This window comes from Dermochelys coriacea, chromosome 5 (assembly GCF_009764565.3).
Source record: "Dermochelys coriacea isolate rDerCor1 chromosome 5, rDerCor1.pri.v4, whole genome shotgun sequence".
NCBI lineage: Eukaryota > Metazoa > Chordata > Testudines > Dermochelyidae > Dermochelys > Dermochelys coriacea.
In genome coordinates, this window is record NC_050072.1 from 137,376,870 (window position 1) to 137,397,719 (window position 20,850).

Consider the following 20,850-nt stretch of genomic DNA (forward strand, 5'->3'; position numbering starts at 1 on the left):
CTTCGCCAATTGTTTTACTCAAAGCATGACTATACCCTACATCTAACCAATCAGAACCCCTAATACGCTATAACAATTTCTCTAGCAACAACGAAACCTTATAATTTCCACTTAGTGGAAAGCAGCTTTTAACTAAAACTCACACGGGCGCCCTGTAAGAACCTTGCAGATACTCCAGGTTAGCGTGTCCATACTCCCTTTTGTTCCAGTGAAGCTGATTGTACTGTATCTGTCCCTGTTAGTAATGCTGCAGCTGCACCTGGCACTAGTTGTCCAGTGAGCTCAGGAGAACAGCAGGGGAGCTGCCTCATTCCTTCCCCCATAGTGGGGCTGCATGGACCCACTACAGGCTGGTAAGGGCTGCAGGTGAGAGACAGAGATGGCCTGGAGACCCCTCTCTTACCAGCTTCCACAGACTGGGCCAATCCCCTGTGCCTGTCCCATGGAGCCTGCAGAGCTTGCTGGGGTTAATGCTAACCTGGGTGACTGTATCACACCACAGTGTAACCGGGCCATGCTGGTGGCTCCTCCCTTGGGAATTTGGGTGCTTGGTGCCCAGGGTTCATCTCTCCTAGTGGTAGAAAGTACTGGAGCAGCCAGTGTGAAGGAACAAAATGAACACAGTGTAGAATCAAGCACGTGGGTTTATTACGCACAGTGCTGGCGGAGTGTCACTTTGCTTATTAGGCTCAGAGACACTGCCAAACGGTTGATTACTGTGATGTATATGGATTTTCCATGGGCGGAGGGAAATGATGGGGTAGGTGGTCCCAAGCCCCTGGATAGGTCTAGCAGCAAGACAAGATAAGCACAGTAGCCAATAGTCAAAGATTACATAATGTCTCCGCCCATGGTTTCAGGTTAACAACATACAATTAGTACACAGCTGTTTTTCTTTAAACAATGTATACAATATATATCTGTTGAATTCTGATTTGGGGTCCATAGGAATGAAGTAGTTTCTCTGATTGTCCAGTCTGCTGGTGTAGGGTATGTCCACACTAGACAACAGGTGTTTCTCACAGTGTGTCAGGGAACATGGGCTAAAATCCTAGTATAGACAAGGCCATGTGTAATTTCCTTGACCTGCTGACTCATGTTAAACTGACACCTACCTCATCTTCACACAGATGTTAGCTCCTGTTAGTCACTGTGTTTTGTGTAACACATGGCAAGAAAACAGCTCTTCTCCTGGTAAAGACAAGGCCCTAGGGAGGCAGGCTCAGCACCGTGGGAGGGGGCACTGGGACACAGGGGTCCATGGACTGTGATATGGGGAGAAGGGGGAGCTGTCTGAGGCCAGTGAGAGGAACCCGTGAACTGGATGGTTTACTGGCAGGGAAGCTGTGGGAACCTCTCCCCATGTAGGTTTCCATACACTCCCCTTCCCCCACTCATCGGGGGAGGGGAAGTCATGCAGCTTATGCTGTGTGGGTGCAGCAGTGAACAGCTCTGCACCTCCCCTTGGCTCCCCCGGACAGGGAACTAGCTATAGCTCTCCAGGGGTTCCCCCAGCACAGGGCACTTGAGGATCTGATGGCAGGTTGCAGGAAGGGGAACATGAATGAGGGCATGGATGGATGAGGGGGCTGATATGCTCGTCTGTCACAGATTGAGAGGGTCTGTGCTCTGCTCTACCTTTAAACAGGCTTCTGGGAGTGACCAGGCTCCAAGGGTCACACTGACCCACAAGGGCAGGCTGTGCAGCCTGAATGACTCTGGGACTGGGCCTTTGGCCTCCAGCACCTCCTGCTTCCCACCATTTACACCTACAGCGAATCCACCTTTGTTTACCTTCTTGTGCAGACTTTACCACCCAGATCCTCAGTGATGTTTCAGCTCCCAGCTCCTGTTCATTTCAATGGGAATGAGGCACCTAAATCCCTTTGAGGTTCTGGACCCACTTTCTTAGGAATCCAGTCAGTATTTTGCAAAGCAGCTTTGGAGAACAAAGGAGCATTTATTCATCCCCTGGAATCCAGCGGAGAAGGTTTGTTTGTTAGTGTGGCAAAGGGAAGCTTAAGGCAGAGTCCATATGGGTAGGAGCAATGGCCCCAAGATACCAGGCAGTTCTCAGTTCTATCTTCACTCTCTTTGTGTGTCTAGAGCAGCCGCATTAAGACTTGTCTCCTCACACCTGACCTTCCCTTTAGCTCCAGGTGCAGCCTTTTCACTTTGCTTCTCTGCAGAGTTGGGGGAAGTCACCTGCTCTGAGGCCTTGTCTACACCTAAAATTTAGATCAACCTAAGCTTCTGAAGCATTCATGGCCTGTGTGACAGACAGGCTGACCGAACCCCCACTGAAGGCACTTAGGTCGATGAAAGAACAACCCCTGTAAACCTGTAGCTGCTAATGGTGGAGACATGCCCTTAGTCCCAGTAGCTCTTAAAAACAATCATACCCTGGGCTGCTCCCCTTGCCCAGACATTGCCCAGCTGTCTCCCAGCAGTGACTCGAGTTTCTTTGAAGAGGCAGAGGCCCATGATATGCTCCAAGACTGTGCTGATGACTCAAAGATCTACCTCTGCTCGTGACCTGTCTCCTTCTCTCCAGATGAAAATCTCGGCCTATGTCTCTGTCGCCTTCTAGATGTCTCACCATCAGCTCAAGATAAATGTGGCTGAAACAGAGCTCCTAATCTACCCCCACCTCCCGCCCCAGGTTCTCCTTGGTACCGCCTTTCTCAATCACTGTGGATACCACCAGCCTCTTACCTTTCACTCAGGCCCATAACATGGGTGTCATTTTGGTCTCAGACCTCTCTGTAGGTTCTCACATTGATGCTCTGTCGAAATCTTGCTGAGTCTTTAAGAATTCTCAGCTCACCCCCACAGCTGTAACTCCCACCCCCCATGCTGCCCCGCACACTTGGCAGAAGCCCCCTATCAACACCCACACGGCTACCTTCATAGAATCATAGAATCATAGAATATCAGGGTTGGAAGGGACCCCAGAAGGTCATCTAGTCCAACCCCCTGCTCAAAGCAGGACCAAGTCCCAGTTAAATCATCCCAGCCAGGGCTTTGTCAAGCCTGACCTTAAAAACCTCTAAGGAAGGAGATTCTACCACCTCCCTAGGTAACGCATTCCAGTGTTTCACCACCCTCTTAGTGAAAAAGTTTTTCCTAATATCCAATCTAAACCTCCCCCATTGCAACTTGAGACCATTACTCCTCGTTCTGTCATCTGCTACCATTGAGAACAGTCTAGAGCCATCCTCTTTGAAACCCCCTTTCAGGTAGTTGAAAGCAGCTATCAAATCCCCCCTCATTCTTCTCTTCTACCTTATTAGCCTCCTTCAAATACCTCCAAGGTGTCTGCAAAAAACCTGACTCTGGTGAGGTTGCTGGTGTCCTATTATCACAACTGATCGTGCTGACCAGTGTTGTCCCATTGCTTCTTTGTGCTCCTCTGTCTGTCTCCATCTATTGTTTCTTGAATTAGGGTCGCGCCCCTTCTCCACCCGGTTACCTTCTTTAATGCCAATCTGTGAACAGGTTTTGATGGACAGGTCTGGGTTCTTCTGGATCCCACCACCCACCCAGCAGGGTGTATCTTCTTTATGTTTCCCTATGAATTTATTTGGCAGTGCCTCCACCACCCTCACTCCTTCCTGGCAGGGTCCCCAGGGTAGCTTGGGAGGAAAATTCCAACCACAGGGTAACCCCCACTTACTTGCCAGAAAGTTGAAGACTTCCAAGAAATAACACAAATACATAGAATATATTCAACACAGTAATTATATTAAACAGGAGACAAATATAACACAACGGGGTAAAACACTATTCTTAGTGCCCACGCTGACAATACCCGTGACTTTCCCCAGTCACGTGACCTGATGTAGCAAATGTAAGATTAGTGTCCCATTGGTACGCGTACTTTGTTGGGGCCCTTGATGACCTATGACCACGATATCTTGTCTGCAGTTTTTAGCAGGGTGGCTTACTGGGTTCAGTACAGCCCAAAGGACTCACAAGTGGGAGAAGGTGGTAAGTCCCTCCACAGGTTTAATATGCAGCCGGTGATAAAATCCCCAAACCCATACTGCCTGGCTTGAGGACACAGTTCAGGGAGTAGGGGGTCCCCAAAACAAATTCCCGGACTGACTAACTAAAAGATGGTGCACTCACAAACTCCATGAATGATCCTCAGGTTCAGAGATGATTCTGGACTCCTCGGACACGGCAGAGGGGCTGATCTCTGCTGGCAGGGAGCCACTTCAGGCAGGAGTCAGGCGGCTTTGTCCCAGGATTTCCCCTCACCACACGGGGTGCAGGGCTCAAGGTGCAGATTACAGAACTGGACTAAACTCCAAACTGTCATCTCCCAGCCCAGCATCCAGAGACACTTCCCGCAGGCCAGCCCTGGACTGGAAGCCAGAGCAGAGCTGGCCATGTGGTGACTGGTCTCCGTTAGGGAGCTGGGGGGCGAACTCAGCCTGGCTGGGGAAGTTTCCCAGCAAAACTCTACAAACTGGGAGTCATCAGTGGAGAGGGAAGAGCTCAGCAGAAGGATCTGCTGTCAGGTTCCTAGAAGCCAGTTGTCGGGGGAACCCTGCATGCTGGCCTGGGACTCCCCAGCTCCCCACACAGCCAGGCCTGCCTAATATGCTGTTGGTCTTCTTGACAACAAGGGCACACTGTTGACTCATATCCAGCTTCTCGTCCAGTGTAATCCCCAGTTTTCTGCAGAACTGCTGCTTAGCCTGTCGGTCTCCAGCCTGTAGCCGTGCATGGGATTCTTCCGTCCTAAGTGCAAGACTCTGCACTTGTCCTTGTCCTCTGATGAATCTCATCAGATTTTTTTGCACCCAATCCTCCAATGCGCCTAGGTCACTTTGGACCCTATCTGTACCCTCCAGCGTATCTTCCTCTCCCCCCAGTTCAATGTCATCCACAAACTTGCTGAGGGTGCAGTGCAACCCAGCATACAGATCATTAATGAAAATGTTGTACAAAACCAGCCCCAGGACCGACCCCTGGGGCATTCCACTTGATACCGGCTGCCAACTAGACATGGAGCCATTGATCACTACCCGTTGAGCCCGACAATCTAGCCAGCTTTCTATCCACCTTATAGTCCATTCATCCAACCCATACTTCTTTAACTTGTTGGCAAGAATACTGTGGGAGATCGTATCAAAAGCTTTGCAAAAGTCAAGATATATCATATTCACCGCTTTCCCCATATCCACAGAGCCAGTTATCTCAACATAGAAAGCAATCAGGTTGGTCAGGCATGATTTGCTCTTGCTGAATCCATGTTGACTATTCCTGATCAGCTTCCTCTCCTCCAAATGCTTCAAAATGGAGTCCTTAAGGACCTGCTCCATGATTTTTCCAGGAACTGAGGTGAGGCTGACCAGTCTGTAGTTCCCCAGATTCACCTTCTTCCCTTTTAAAAAGAGGGCACTATATTTGCTTTTTTCCAGTCGTCCAGGACCTCCCCTGATCGCCATGAGTTTTCAAAGATAATGGCCAATGACTCTGCAATCACATCAACCAACTCTTTTAGCACTCTCGGCTGCATTGCATCTGGCCCCATGGACTTGTGCATGTCCAGGTTTTCTAAATAGTCCTTAACCTGTTCTTTCTCCACTGAGGGCTGCTCACCTCCTCCCCACACTGTGCTGCCCAGTGCAGCATTCTGGGAGCTGACCTTGTCTGTGAAGACCAAGGCAAAAAAAGCATTGAGTGCTTTAGCTTTTTCCACATCATCTCTCACTACGTTGCCTCCCCATTCAGTTAGGGTCCTACACTTTCCCTGACCTTCTTCTTGTTGCTAACATACCTGTAGAAGCCCTTCTTCACATCCCTTGCTAGTTGCAACTCCAATTGTGCTTTGGCCTTCCTGTTAAGTCAATCTGGTTGCCTGACATATTTGCTATTCTTTCTGCACATTGGGATGAGAATTCACACAGGCAAGAAATCCTAAAAGTGCCCTTACTAGGGATTCACCAAGTGAATATCATCTTTGCCATTTCCCATGAATGTCAGAGCATCAGGCCAGGCTGGAGTGGCCATGTAATGCGGATACGCAATGGCTATAAAGCAGAGAATAAATCACATTCCTGGAACAGTCGTGTAGGGCAAGAGGCTGAGATAAGATTCCCACATTGTGATGGGATTTGTTTATGATTTTTCAAGAAGCTCTGAATGTCCTCTGATCAACTCCTCCATCAACACAATTTGTCAGTTCAGACCATAGTCGAGGAGCCATTGCTAACACTAATCCCTGACATAGCAGCATCCACAAATAATGGTCTCTATCATCTACCCTTGGCTAGGAGATGCTGTTCCTTCCTGGTAGACAAAAATCTGGCCTCAGTTACTGACAGCTTTGTCACCCCTCAGCAGGGCTGCAGCAATGTGACCTGCCTGGCCATGAAACCATCAGTGCCAGGGGACCTTCAGCTAGTACAGAATGCTGCAGTGCATCTTCTCTGCAACACAAGCCCTGTGAGCATATCACACCTGTCCTCCACTCCCTGCATGGCCTGCCCACCAAATATCAAATTGTGTTCAAGATCTTGGGCCTTGTCTTCTGGGTGCTCCGTGGCCTCAGCCAAGGTTATATAAAAACTTCCTATAGCCCTGTGATGAAGACCACAGACAGCAACTTTCATTGCAACTCAAGCACAATGAAACAGGCCACAATAACTGTAATGTTTATTTGTGCGGGAGAGAGAACTGTCTTTGTGGCTGGTCTCAGGTGGTGGAATGAACTCCCCCAGGAACTAAGGATCGTCACCAACCTGACCATCATTTACTCCAAGTGCTTTGACTTTGATTTCTCTAATATAAATACATATCAACATGTTCACTTATTGCAACAAGCATAGCAGAACTCTTCCAATGCACACACTTCCCCCCAGAAAGGATGAAAGAACAAAAAACATATGACAGAAGGTTGCTTATCACACTACTGAAAGGTGCTCAGACACTGTGGGGAGGAACATGGTATGAGCACCAATAGAGAATAAGAAGAGACTTTTGCTGCCATGCAACTACAACCTTATTATCTGTGACTTTTCATATATACTTGACAGTAAATTATTTAATAAAATGGATGCATTCATGAGCAATAATGGTCTCCACTGGGTTTGAAATGCAATGTCCTGACCTAGGCTTGGTGGGGATGATAGTTTATTTGTGATTTTCTTGCTTTGCACGAGGAGGAATAACATGGGTCTGAGTTTCTCAGAATCATTCATCTGCAGAGGAGAAGAATGCAAAAGTGGGCCTTCATGGGGTGAGACGGGACCTTCAGTAAAGTCTCTTGACATGTTTCTTTTAAATTACAGAGTCTAGGAGGGCTCTGCTGTTTATTCCCTACAGGTACCATGCATTCCTAAATCTAGATGGGTTATCTAGATGACTGAGTTGCTGATTGTTACCCTTAGAATTACACACTACCAGTGTCATGGGTCTGTAGTTCTCCTTCATGATACATGTCTCCTCTACAAAGCCCTGGACTAAGAATGTGAAATCCATGACCACATTTCTTGTACATACTCCACAGGGTTGGGGGATTAATCTGCAGAGATTTAGAATCCAGATGCATTAACTACAATATGTTTCTTTTCTGATTAGCTTTCTACTTCATTTTTTTATACAGACACATCAGAAAAAATATCAAAATGTTCACTTCAGAGTCATGGCAGAGAAAAGATATTGAATCTAATTCCCTGGTATCTCAAAATACCTGATCAACCTAGAATGAAATAAAAATTATAATTAGACATTCTGTTATACATTTAACTGGCTGCTTTTATGAACTCGTGGTAATGTCGAGTGAAAGGAACTTCACAGTGTACTTACAGTCCCTGGGCTACGAAGGGAATCCAGGTGGTTTCATCTAAAGGGGAATAGGAAAGAAACTCTAATCTTAGGCCTTGTCTGCATAGGACAGGTTTTCCTGTCTATGTTTTTCTACCACACCTGTGTGACTCCAGAGACAGGGCACAAGCACAACAACTTTCCTTCTGAACCAGTGCGTCTGTTGTTGTGATGTAGTTAAATTACTTTGCCGCATTCTGAGCAGGTATCCCATGATGCAATGTTCTACCCACCCCCCTGCACCTGGACCACCCCGCCAAGTTTCCCCAGTGCCCAGATCCCTCCACTGAGTCCCCCGTACCTAGACACGCCTGCCAAGCCCCAATCATCTTCCCCGGACCTCTGCAGAGTCCCATTCCCCCTGCACCCAGATGCCCCCCACACCCACACTGAGGCAAGTGCACTCACATTGCCCCACACAGAACCTTCTCCCTGCACAGCTGCATCACCCCATATTAAGCCCTTCCCCATTTGGATCCTGTCAGACTGAGCCTGCCTGCCCACACCTGGATTTGGGGGCAGGGCTGGGCATGTGTGCGAGACTCTGTCCCTCTCATTTGCTATCTCGGTGCACCCAGCACAGAGGGGCAGGCAGGGTCCGAAGGTGTTTCTGGGGCAGGCCTGGCCCTTGTGCTGTTTCACTGCTGTGCAGATTTCTGGATTGGGACTGGAGCCCGGGCTCTAGAACCTTGCAGGGTGCGAGGGTCTCAGAGCTCTAACTCTAGTCTGAGCCCAGAAGTCTGCACAGCAATGAAATAGCCCCATAGCCCAAGCCCCAGAAGCCTAAGTCAACTCAGCTGGCATGGGCTGTTGTATCAACCAGGCAAGGTACGAACAAGCTTCAACAGGACTTTATTTTCAAAATGGAAACCTCTTTACCAAGTAGCTGCTGCACCCTCTGTAGCTTTCTCCCAGCCTCTCAACTCCTCCTCTCTCCTTCCTGTTTCTGGTCCTTTCAGACTCCCAACAGCCAGTGCTCCCAATTCTAATAATTACAAGCAGTATCTAAACACCACATTCCCTTCTCTCTTAAGAAACTCTCCCAATTAAAATAAACATTATTTTCTAACCACAGGAACAAATATGAAACAAGACACTATACTGTTGGCAGAAATATTACACTGAAAACACTGTAGATACTACATAACATAGTCTCTAGTCCAGATAGGTGGTCGTCTGGGTCTGACAGGCTGTCTCTCAAGCCCTGGTTCCAGTGCAATGTCTTGTTGTGTTGGTACTACAGTGAAGACATCCCATGCAGACTGGGTGTTGGCATAATCTCCTCTTGGTGCATAGGCAGGTGCAAGATAAGAAACATTCCATACCCGCCCATCAGGAAGTTGATAGGTGTAAGGTCCCTTCTTCTCTATGATTTTAAGAGGAGCTGTGAATTTATGGTCCCCTGTGCATAAAATTCCAGGTTTTCGTATTCTAACAAAGGAACCACACTCAAATTTTGGTTCCTTAGCACCCCACCACTTGTCTGTGAAAGCCTTAGACTTAGTTTGGTTCTGTTCAACTGTTTTTCTCACATCATCCTCGTTTGGGGCATCAGGTCGTGCCTTTAACAATCCGGCAATGTTCAGTTTAGTATTCATCTATTTCCCATGCAGTAACTCTGTGGGTGATCTTTGCGTTGTGGCATGTCGTGTAGCCTGGTATGCTTGCAAGAAAATCAATAGTGAAGGGTATCCACAATCGCCCTTCTAGTTTAGCCGTTTGCAAACTCTCTTTCAAACTTCTGTTAAACCGTTTGATTTCCCCATTGGCTTGAGGGTAACATAGGGATGACCTTCTGTGTAAAATGTTCCTCTGTGCTAGAAAAGTTTCAAACTCCAGGGAAGTAAATTGATTATCATTATCTGAAAACAGTTCTTTGGGGTTACCGTCCCTGCTAAAAACTGAAGAGAGGAACTTAATTACTGTAGCAGAAGAGATTTGGGATATAAACGCTACCTCAGGCCATTTACTGAAATAGTCTATTAAGGTGATGGCATAACAGCAGTCAATTGGAGCAGTATCAAAGAGACCTACAATGTCAATTGCCACTTTTTCCGATGCAGATTCAGGAAGAGGAACAGGTGTAATAGAGGGGTACATGTCACTGCTGTCTTATCATGCATTTGGCAAGTGACACAGGATTTTATGAGTGCTTCAGTTTGAGAGTCCATCCCTGGCCACCAATACAGATCCCATAGTCGTTGTTTGATTCGGACAATTGCTTGATGAGTATTGTGTGCCAGGTGTATGAGTTTTGACTGTAATTCTTCTGGCACAAGGAGCCGGTGTGTACCTCGTAGCACACAGCCATCAAACAAAGGAAGTTCATCCCGAACTCTAAAATATGGCAGCAAAACTGGGTCAAGGTTTTTAGGGTGACTGGGCCATCTCTTTGTAAGAAATTCCCATAGTTTTTGTTGAATTGGACACACTGAACAAGCAGCTTGAAATTGTTCTCTTGTAACTGCAGTGAGAGTGCTTGTAATAAGCGCAACCACTACAACCTCATCCTCTGGTGGACCATCTGGTGAAGGCAAAGGTAGGTGAAAAAAGCAATCAGTGACCACATTTTGCTTTCCAGGCTTACATTCCAGTTCATAATTGAAAGAGAGTAGTCTTGCAGACCATCGAGCAATATGGTATCCTGCTCTTCCCAGTCCTTTCGTGGTGAGTAACATTGTCAAAGGGCTGTGGTCTGTGTGCAACTTGAACGTGCGGCCCCACAGGTAAGCTTTCCATTTTTCAGTAGCCCAGACACAAGCAAGTGCTTCTTTTTCAATTGTAGAATATTTTCTTTCAGCATTACTTAGTGTCCCTGAAGCAAATGCAACAGTCCTTTCTGTGTTGTCCACATGCAGTTGTGTGAGAACAGCCCCAAGTCCATAATCAGAAGCATCAGTAGTTACAATTGTGGGCAATGCAGGACTGAATAGTGCAAGTACTGGACTATGTACAATCAAGTCTTTCACCGTTTCGAAACTAGCTTGTGCATCAGTTGTCCACACTAAGGTTGAACTTCTCCGTAGTAATTCCCGTAACAGTTCAATGACAGAAGCATAATTGGGAATGAATTTTGCATATCAGGAGGTAAGACCCAAGAAGGAATGTAAGGTTTGCAAATCTGTGGGAGGAGGAGCATTTGAAATTGCCAGGATATGATCTGGATCAGGTTTTAGTCCAGCCTGTGAAATTGTTTGCCCCAGAAAGGAGAGTTCAGTTTGTCTAAATTTGCATTTGGACCTATTGAGCTGGAGGCCTGCTTTGCCGATACAGTTTAGTACAGACTGCAGGTTATTGTCATGCTCCTCAGAAGTATTTCCAAACACGATAATATCATCCAGATAGCACTGAAATGCATGTTGATTCTTCAGAATCAATGACATCGTTTTTTGAAAGGCACTTGGGGCAGATGAGAGACTGTATGGAACAAGTTTAAAACGAAATAGTCCCTCATGTGTAATAAATGCTGTGAGGTCTCTGCTATCTCATGCAAAATAACCTGGTGGTTTGCGCTCCGCAAATCAAGAGTAGAAAACATCTTTGCTCCACGGAGTTCTGCAAATACTTCTTCTATGTGAGGAAGAGGATGGCTGTCAATCACAACAGCTTTATTTGGCTCCCTTAAGTCCACAAAAGGGCAAATGCCTCCACCCTTCTGCGTCACTACTATAGGTGAAACCCATTCCAAGGAGTCAATCTCTTCAATAATGTCCTTTTGAACAAGTTTTCTAAGTTCCTCTGAAACTGCTTCCCTGACTGAAAACGGTAAGTGCCGTAACTTCTGTCATACAGGCATCACATTATTCCGCATTTTAACTTTATGCAGAAACCCATAAGCACAGCCGAGTTTTTCCTCAATCTGGTACTGGGTCCCAGCTGAAACTGGTGTGTGTACCGCAAGAGTGCACACTCTTGATACTACAGAAAATTCTTTCCTGGGTAACTCAGATCCCATGGATCTGATGGAATCAGGTAGTATAGATACTGCTGAGCCAGTGTCCAACATTAGCTGAATAGAGCGTGGTTTGCCTGAGGATATGGCAGAAATGTTTACAGTGCACTTTATCTGTTCTGGAATATGTGCAGTAGTGATTTTGTCCATGCTCAGCACAGTAACAACTGGTACTGTAACTGCATGCACCTGTTGACTGAACTGGCTAGTGCGACATACTTTAGCAAAATGTCCAATCTTTTTGCAATGATTGCACTGAGCTACTTTTGCCAGATATCCTGTGTAGCTTGCAAGGTGTTATGGGGATCCACAGTGAAAACATGCTTTTACGGTATTTTGAATTTGCTGATTTGATGTTTTTTCATTAGTTTTCCTCTTGCAATTATGTGTCTGCAGTGGTAGTGAACTTTTCTGCAAAGGAGTCACAGCCTGGACTGTGCCTCCGGTATCCATGCTCATTATTTTGGCTTCAGCTGTAGCTGACTCAATCTGAGTAGCAATGGTTATTGCTTTTTCTAGTGTAAGTTGTGGTTCTAGAAGTACGTGTTCTCTTACATGAAGTATGGTTGTTTTCTCAATGAGCTGGTCTCTAATCATCTCATCTGCCATATTCCCAAAGTCACAAAATACAATCAAGACTCCTCAGGAAAGCAATATGCTGCATTATAGTTTCCCTTGGTTTCTGTTCACGCTGGCGAAATCTGTAGTGATTAGCTACTACATTCACTTTTGGCACAAAAAAATTCTTTAATGTAGTGAGTGCAGTCTCAGATTTATCATCTGCAAGGGGAAAAGGGTAAAATATATGCTGCCCTTCTGCTCCAAGGCAGTGGATTAGCAGAGCAAGTTTTCTTACTTCAGAAATCTCTGTAGCACTGATTGCAAGCAGGTAAGTCTCAAACATATGGATCCAGGTAGTAAAAGCAATTGGAGGCTCACCTGGGCTTTGCAGAAAGGGTGCAGGTGGGTTCAGAGGCAGAAGATCCATCCTAATCGCCAAAATGTTTTATCAACCAGGCAAAGTACGAATAAGCTTCAACAGGACTTAATTTTCAAAGTGGAAACCTCTTTACCAAGTTGCTGCTGCTCAGGGGTAGCATATGTATGTTAACACTATGCTATATTCTACAAATGGTAATGATATGTTAGTAAGTTTTGGGTTTTGTTATGTAGCACATGCTTTACTCTTCTATTACTTCATTCTAGTGTTCTTCATTCTGACAATGTTAGTTCTGCTTGTTCTGCAAAATCAATAAAATTTTATAAAAATTAAAGATTTCATTACTCCTTTGCATTGATCTCAGAAAATACAATTATTTTGCTATCTCACAGGTTTTTCAAACATGTGTCTATAATTAATCTGTGATGGGTTGGACCCCCCGCCCCATGTACTGGGGGTTTCACTAAGTGCCTCCTGTTCCACCAGCCTAGATTCCGTCTCCCTGTTTTGCTGAATTAGGCTCTCCGGTCTCTTGCAGCACACACACACAGGTAGGGCCACACCCCACTGCAGCCACAGACTGAAGTCAGCTCTGTGTGAGAGGATTCACCTAACACTCACCTGCCCACATCTGCTGGGGGATAAACCCAAAATAATATTTTCTCGCACTGTATAGAAATATCTGTACTGCACAAGCTCATAAAATGTCGCACTCTTCCTCAATGTGAAGAGAGATGTGGACAATTTCTTGCCCCCCCCTCGCAGTTAGAAATTACATAAACTGGGTTTAATAATAAACAAAATAAATTGCATTAACTATAAAAGGCAGAATTTTGGTGGCTAAAGAGATAGCAAACAGAACAAAGCAGATTACTAAGCAAATAAAACAAAACACACTAACTAAGCTTGATTCACTAAAGAAACTGGCTACAAATAATTTCTCACCCTAAATATTGTCACAGGCAGATTACAGAAAGTCTTGAACGTCAGCGGCATCTGTCTGCAGCCTGAGATTTCAGGTATTATTGCTCACAAGCTAGATGCCCTTCCAGCTTGGCCTCAACCCTTCTCCCCCAGTTCAGTTCTTGCTTCCAGGTGCTTTTCAGTGTCTCTTTGGGTGGGGAGGCAGAGGAAAACCATGAGGATATCACTCCCCTGCCTTATATAGCTCTTGTGTATGGTGGGAACCTTTTGTCTTCCAGTGGAAAAACACTGGCATTCGCAAGTGGGGGAGGGTCCAGTACCAGATGACTCGGACCCAGGTCTCTGCAGGGCTGTGGCAGCCGTTATTCTCAAGCTGTCTGGAGCGTCCACAGGAAGACGAAGCCCTTTCACAGTCCATGTCTTTGCTAATGGGCCATCACCCTGTCTGGCTTGTCACCGTTGTACCTGCAGGTCTAGTTGTGAGTGACACACAAAGTAACCCATTGGAAATACAGATACGTGGTTTCTAACTTCAGATACAGAAATGATACAGTCACATAAACTGGATAATCACATTGAACAAATTGTAACCTTTTCAATGACATCTTCCATGAGCCATCCTGCATAAGATACATCTCAGTTCTGTCATATCCATATCATAAGCATATTTCCATAAAAAATATGGAGTGTAACATTACACAATCAATCTGGTTTACATTAGCACATATCCCCAGTATGGAACACTGGCTGTTGGCATTTATTCTGTGATATTGATCATTTATATGATTTGGAGGATAGGATGAAAATTTAAAATGATCTGGACAAACTGGAGAAATGGTCTTAGGTAAATAGGATGAAATTCAATAAGGACAAATGCAAAGTACTCCATGTAGGAAGGAACAATCAGCCACACACATACAGATTGGGAAATGATTGCCTAGGAAGGAATGCTGTGGAAAGGGATCTAGGAATCATAATGGACCACAAGCTAAATATGAGTCAGCAGAGTGACACTGTTGCAAAAAAAGCAAACATCGTTCTGGGATGTATTAGCTGGAATGTCGTATGCAAGACACGGGAAGTAATTCTTCCGCTCTACTCTGTGCGGATTAGGCCTCACCTGGAGCATTGTGTCCAGTTCTGGGCACCACATTTCAGGAAAGATGTGGACAAATTGGAAATGGTCCAGAGAACAGTGACAAAAATGATTAAAGGTCTAGAAAACATGAGCTATGAGGGAAGATTGAAAGAACTGGGTTTGTTTAGTCTGAAAAAGAGAAGACTGAGAGGGGACATGATAATAGTTTTCAAGTATCTAAAAGGTTGTTACAAGGAGGAGGGAGAAAAATTATTCTCCTTAACCTCTGATGATAGGACAAGAAGCAATGGGCTTACATTGCAGCAAGGGAGGTTTAGGTTGGACATTAGGAAAAACTCCCTGTCAGGGTTGTTAAGCACTGGAATAAATTGCCTAGGGAAGTTGTGGAATCTCCATCATTGGAGATTTTTAAGAGCAGGTTAGACAAACACCTTTCAGGGATCTTATAGATGGTGCTGGTCCTGCCATGAGTGCAGGGGACTGGACTTGATGACCTCTTGAGGTCCCTTCCAGTGCTATGATTTTATATATTAATGATATAATATTAGATATATAATATAAATAATAACTTTACTTCCTGGAAAAACAACGAGGATTGTTGTGGCACCTTAAAGATTAACACATTTATTACAGCATAAGCTTTCATGGGCTTCAGCCCACTTCTTTGGATGCAGAAGTGCAAGCTGGAGTTTGGCGGGTGAATAAATATATGCTTACAGAGATGGGTGTGAAGCATTACTATGCAGAGGACCAGTGCTAACGAGGTCAATACAATCAGGGGGGATGTGGCCCATTACTAACTGTTGATTAGAAGCTGTGAATACCAGAAGAGGGAGAAAATCTTTTGCAGTGAGCGAGCCATTCTCAGTCTTTATTCAAGCCGAGTGCGATACAATCAAACTTGCCAATGTATTCCAGCTCAACAGTTTCACACAGAAGTCTGGTTTTGAAGGGTTTTTTTAAGTATGGCAACTTTCAAGTTTGTCACTGAGTGTCCAGGGAGGTTGAAGTGCTCTTCCACTGGTTTGTGAATGTTCCCATTCTTGATGTCAGATTTGTCCCCATTTATTCATTTGCATAGAGACTGTCCGGTCTGGCCAATGTACATGGCAGAGGGACATTGCTGGCACATGATGGCATATATGACATTAGTGGATGTGCAGGTGAATGAGCCCCTGATGGTGTGGCTGATGTGGTTAGGTCCTGTGATGACGTCACTTGAGTAGATATGTGGACAGAGTTGGCAACGGGGTTTGTTGCAGGGAATGGTTCCTGGGTTAGTGTTTCTGTGGTGTGTGGTTGCTGGTGAGTATTTGCCTCAGGTTGGGGGGCTGTCTGTAAGCGAGGACTGGCCTGTCTCCCAAAGTTTTTGAGAGTGAGGGATCATCTTCCAGGATAGGTTGTAGATCCTTGATGATGCACTGGAGAGGTTTTAGCTGGGGGGTATAGGTGATGGCCAGTGGCATTCTCTTATTTTCCTTGATGGGCCTGTCCTGTAGTAGGTGACTTCTGCGTACCTGTCTGGCTCTGTCAATCTGTTTCTTCACTTCCCAGGTGGGTATTGTAGTTTTAAGAATGCTTGAAAGAGATCCTGAAGGTGTCTGTCCCTGTCTGAGGGATTGGAGCAAATGTGGTTGTATCTTAGAGTTTGGTTTTAGACAATCGATTGTGTGGTGTGTTCTGGATGAAAGCTGGAGGCATGTAGGTAAGTATAGCGGTCAGTAGGTTTCTGGTGAAGAGTGGTGTTTATGTGTCCATCACTTATTTGCATGGTAGTGTCCAGGAAGTGGATCTCTTGTGTGGACTGGTCCAGGCTGAGGTTAATGGTGGGATGGAAATTGTTGAAGTCCAGGTGGAATTCTTCAAGGGCCTCCTTCCCCTGGGTCCCTATGATGATGTCATTAATGTAGCACAAGTAGAGGAGAGCACTTGGGTACAAGAGATGAGGAAATGTTGTTCTAAGTCAGCCATAAAAATGTTGGTATACTGTGGGGCCATGCGGATATCCATAGCAGTGCTGCTGACTTGAAGGTATAAGTCATCCCCAAATCTGAAATGGTTATGAGTGAGGACAAAGTTACAAAGCTCAGCCACCAGGTTTGCCGTGACATTATCGGGGATACTGTTCCTGACGGCTTGTAGTCCATCTTTGTGTGGAATGTAGGTGTAGAGGCTTCTACATCCATAGTGGCCAGGATGGTGTTTTCAAGAAGATCATCAATGGATTGTAGTTTCCTCAGAAAGTCAGTGGTGTCTCGAAGATAGCTGGGAGTGTTGGTAGCGTAGGGCCTGAGGAGGGAGTCTACATAGCCAGATAATCCTGCTGTCAGGGTGACAATGCCTGAGATGATGGGGCATCCAGGATTTCCAGGTTTATGGACCTTGGGAAGCAGATAGACTACCCCTGGTCGGAGCTTTAGGGGTGTGTCTGTGCGGATTTTTTCCTGTGTATCTTTAGGGAGTTTCTTGAGCAGATGGTGTAGTTTCTTTTGGTAGTGGATCAGAGGATAGTGGCCTGTAAAATGTGTTGTTGGAGAGTTGTCTAGTGGCCTCCTGTTCATAATCTGATCTGTTCATGGTGACGACATCACCTCCTTTGTTACTTCCTGGCTCTCCCATAACCCCACAGCTCCCCAACTCAGGGCCATCCCTCCCACATCCTCTCTCCTTCATCTTGTCATGCTGCAGATATCCTGGGTTCCCCACATCCCTGATTAAAAATCTGGAGCAGCAGTTCCTCTCCTGTCCAGGAAGGATGGTTTGGGTAAGAGCCTGGGAGAGTCGGGGGGGCAGCAGCTTTGGGAATGGCAGACCCCTGACGGGGAGCAGAGCTGAGGTGAGGAGGGGCCATTGGTGCAGAGTCACTTTCCTGCCCAGCCCCAGCTCTTTCCCAAACGTCTCTCCCCTCACCTGGAGTCTGCAGCTCAGGAGTTGGTGTTGGCAGAGCCTGGGGCTGCCCAAGGGGCTGGTTCCAGCCCCCACATGGAGAACATCCCCCCCGGCCAGGCACAGAGGGGAGCTGGGGAAGGGCGCTCCCCGCACACACCCCACTGGGGAGCAGCAGCGACTCAGCCCGGTTCCTGGATCTCAAGTTCTCAACCTGCAGCCCGTGGGCTGCTTGTGGCCCAGTCTACACATGACTGCGACCCATGTGACATCCCCAGGGCCATACAGATAATACTGTATACAGCCCACAATGGCAAATAGATTGAAAACCAGGGCAATAAAGGCAGCAGTGGTGGCATCAGACCCAGAAAGTTCAATCTCTGATCTGCTGAGCAGCACTAGGGATGGGCTCCTACGAGGCTCATCCCCAAGACTGCTCCCTGGCACAATTTGCTGCCAGTAGCAGATACTGGTACCTAGATAATCCTTTTTGCTATGCTGTCAGAATTTCCTACATCCCACTCACCTTTCCCCAGATAGCAGATAGCAAATTCTCACAGAGCGGGGTCTGCCTGTCACAAGTTGCTGCCCTTCACCTTTGTCCATCTCCTGGCCCTCATAATGTGGTGCTGGGGGCTGGCAATAGCCACTGGGTGCCATAATACGCAGACACACGGCGGGACTAAGAGACAGTGCCATTGTTAGTTTGGTGGGGTACCATAGATTTCAAGTCCACATGCATCTGCAGGGCCTCCAGCTGCCATTAACTGTGTTCAGTGTCGCTGGACTGAATGGAGGAATTAGCTGGATCAGCTTGGCAAAGAAGGGATTTGGACACAGATCTGCCGTCTCCCATGAACAACAGACCTCCTTCCGCTGGGCAAGGGGGAAGCATTTTGCGGGTTAAACATCCAACACATGGCATAGCTGGCATGTTTATTGTAACAGCAGATAGGGAAAGAGGAAAAGCAACAGAGAAAGTCCTTTGGCTCACAGGGTGATCTGTGCCCTGAGCCTTTAGCTCCCTTTTACAGCTTCAAGCAATCACTCTAATGGGACGTTTCAGAATAGCAGCCGTGTTAGTCTTCATTTTTCCACTGAATGCATCCGATGAAGTGAGCTGTAGCTCACAAAAGCTTATGCTCCAATAAATTTGTTAGTCTCTAAGGTGCCACAAGACCTCGTTTTCATTTTTTTAATGGGAGGTAACTAGCCCAAAGGAGGACAGAGTCATTTCATGATGCATAGCGATAACCTCTTGGGTTCAGACCAAATATTGCAAAAGTCCATTAATTTTGCAGTGCTGTTTGTGCTTCAGGTGTTAAATTCTCTTCTCTAAGGGGCAGACAATACTCTATTTTGGCACGACACACACTGCAACAGCTGGCAGGATGGGGGTGTTTTCCTGCCACTCCTGAACCAGCTGTGGGGGCACCATCTTACTAAATAGCAGCACTACAAATCTTCCTGGTTCACCCATTGCCTTTTTGAACAAGACCCTTCCCTGCCTCTCTGGAACACTCCTCAAGGTAAAATCCTCCAATATGAGAACACCTAAACTCCCTCCCAGATACTGTACCCCAAACCTCCTGCTGCACCTCAACCCCTGTCCTGTCCCTGGCCCCACCCCGGAGTCCATCCCACTAGCTGGAGCTGCAACCCCACCCACAGCCCAGTCCCCTGTCCTGGCCCTGAGCCCACTCTTGTACTCCAAGCCCACAGGAGCCCCACAAAATCTAATAACCCACAGGAGAGTTAATCTGGCTCTTTCTGCACTATGTTATTTGTTAACTTTTTTAATCAATTGGTGTTATTTATTTTTTTAAGTGTCCAACTCTACTAAAAAAAGTCAGGTTTCAGAGTAGCAGCCGTGTTAGTCTGTATTCGCAAAAAGAAAAGGAGTACTTGTGGCACCTTAGAGACTAACAAATTTATTAGAGCATAAGCTTTCGTGAGCTACCGATGAAAGGAGCTGTAGCTCACGAAAGCTTATGCTCAAATAAATTTGTTAGTCTCTAAGGTGCCACAAGTACTTCTTTTCTTATTCTTGACTAGGGTTACTGGTTGGTCAAGACCAGTGTTGAAGATAAAGATTCTATAGAATAATTAACATATATATATAAATGAATCAAATATATAGAAAGAACTAAAGGTATTACTATTTACTAACAGGTACTAATAGCTGAAATTGTGGTTTCCTCCCAGCAGATGGCCCTGTAGGCAGAAGTGTGGAGAAGAGGTTTCCAGAAATGATGTGAAAGTCTCATAAGTGAACAGAAAGAGATGGAAAGAGAGCGCCTGGCCTGGGAAAGTGAGATGATGCATCTGGTGCAGATGCAAACAGCTGTGAGGGAGAACATTCTGTTGCCAAAATCATGACTAGCTGCCCAATCGAGCCATGTCCTGCACCCAGGGGAGAACACAGGATAGTGCAGTCTCCATTGACACCACCCCCTCCCAAGTAGCAGGGCTTTGCCCCCACTATTCCACCCCCAGGAAAAGCAAAGGGTGAGCGGATGGTCCCTTCTGGCCTTAAGCTCAGCCAGAGCTACTAGCACCCAGCTTTCATGAGGGTGGGAGCCCATCGGCACAAACAGAGGTTCATTCAGCACTTTGACTATGTTCAACCTCTGCTCCATTGGCCCTACATTTGCACTCAGGGCTGGATTAATGCAGAGGGTTTAGGGGCTGCAGCCCAGGGCCTGGGGCCCACTGCTTCTTTTCATCCAGCCCGCCAGTGTGCCCCTGCAGCCTCTAGGCGAGGGGCATTCAGGAATATCTGCATGCTGGCCCCATCCCCAGCGCTGGCTCCGCAGCTCCCGTTAGCTGGCCACGTCATGGTGCAGAAAAGCACGGAGTCAGGGCAGGCAGGGATCCTGTCTTAGCCCTGCTGTGCTGCTGACCAGGAGCTGTAAGCGCCTCCCAGCCAGAGCTTGCACCCCACCCCCCCATCCTGCACCCCAACCCCCAGCCCAGCTCAGAGCCCCCTCTTGCACCCAAACTCTCTCCCAGATACCGCACCCCAAATCTCCTGCTGCACCTGAACCCCCTGGCCCCACCCCACCAGCTGGAGCTGCACCCCCTCCCACACCCCAGTCCCCTGCCCTGGCCCTGAGCCCACTCTTGTACTCCAAGCCCCCAGGAGCCCCACAAAATCTAATAGCCCACAGGAGAGTTAATCTGGCTCTTTCTGCACTATGTTATTTGTTA

At 46.7% G+C, this 20,850-nt stretch overlaps 2 protein-coding genes and 1 long non-coding RNA gene across 3 annotated transcripts in view; 1 reads left to right on the forward strand and 2 right to left on the reverse strand.

Annotated features, from left to right (window-relative positions):
* Positions 1–19,210, forward strand: part of LOC119856428 (class I histocompatibility antigen, F10 alpha chain-like) — a 62,409-nt gene extending 43,199 nt beyond the window's left edge. Inside the window, exons 7-8 of the transcript XR_006281756.1 lie at positions 18,389–18,699; positions 18,846–19,210. The gene's annotated coding sequence lies outside the window, so the exon portion shown is untranslated. The remainder of the gene's footprint in view (positions 1–18,388; positions 18,700–18,845) is intronic.
* Positions 1–20,850, reverse strand: part of LOC122460470 — a 172,629-nt gene that overhangs the window by 84,970 nt on the left and 66,809 nt on the right. The window lies entirely within an intron of this gene.
* Positions 934–3,557, reverse strand: LOC122460451. The gene is made up of 3 exons (XR_006281759.1): positions 3,286–3,557; positions 1,110–1,115; positions 934–977 (listed from the first exon to the last, which is right to left on the reverse strand). It is a non-coding gene; the product is annotated as an uncharacterized LOC122460451 (long non-coding RNA).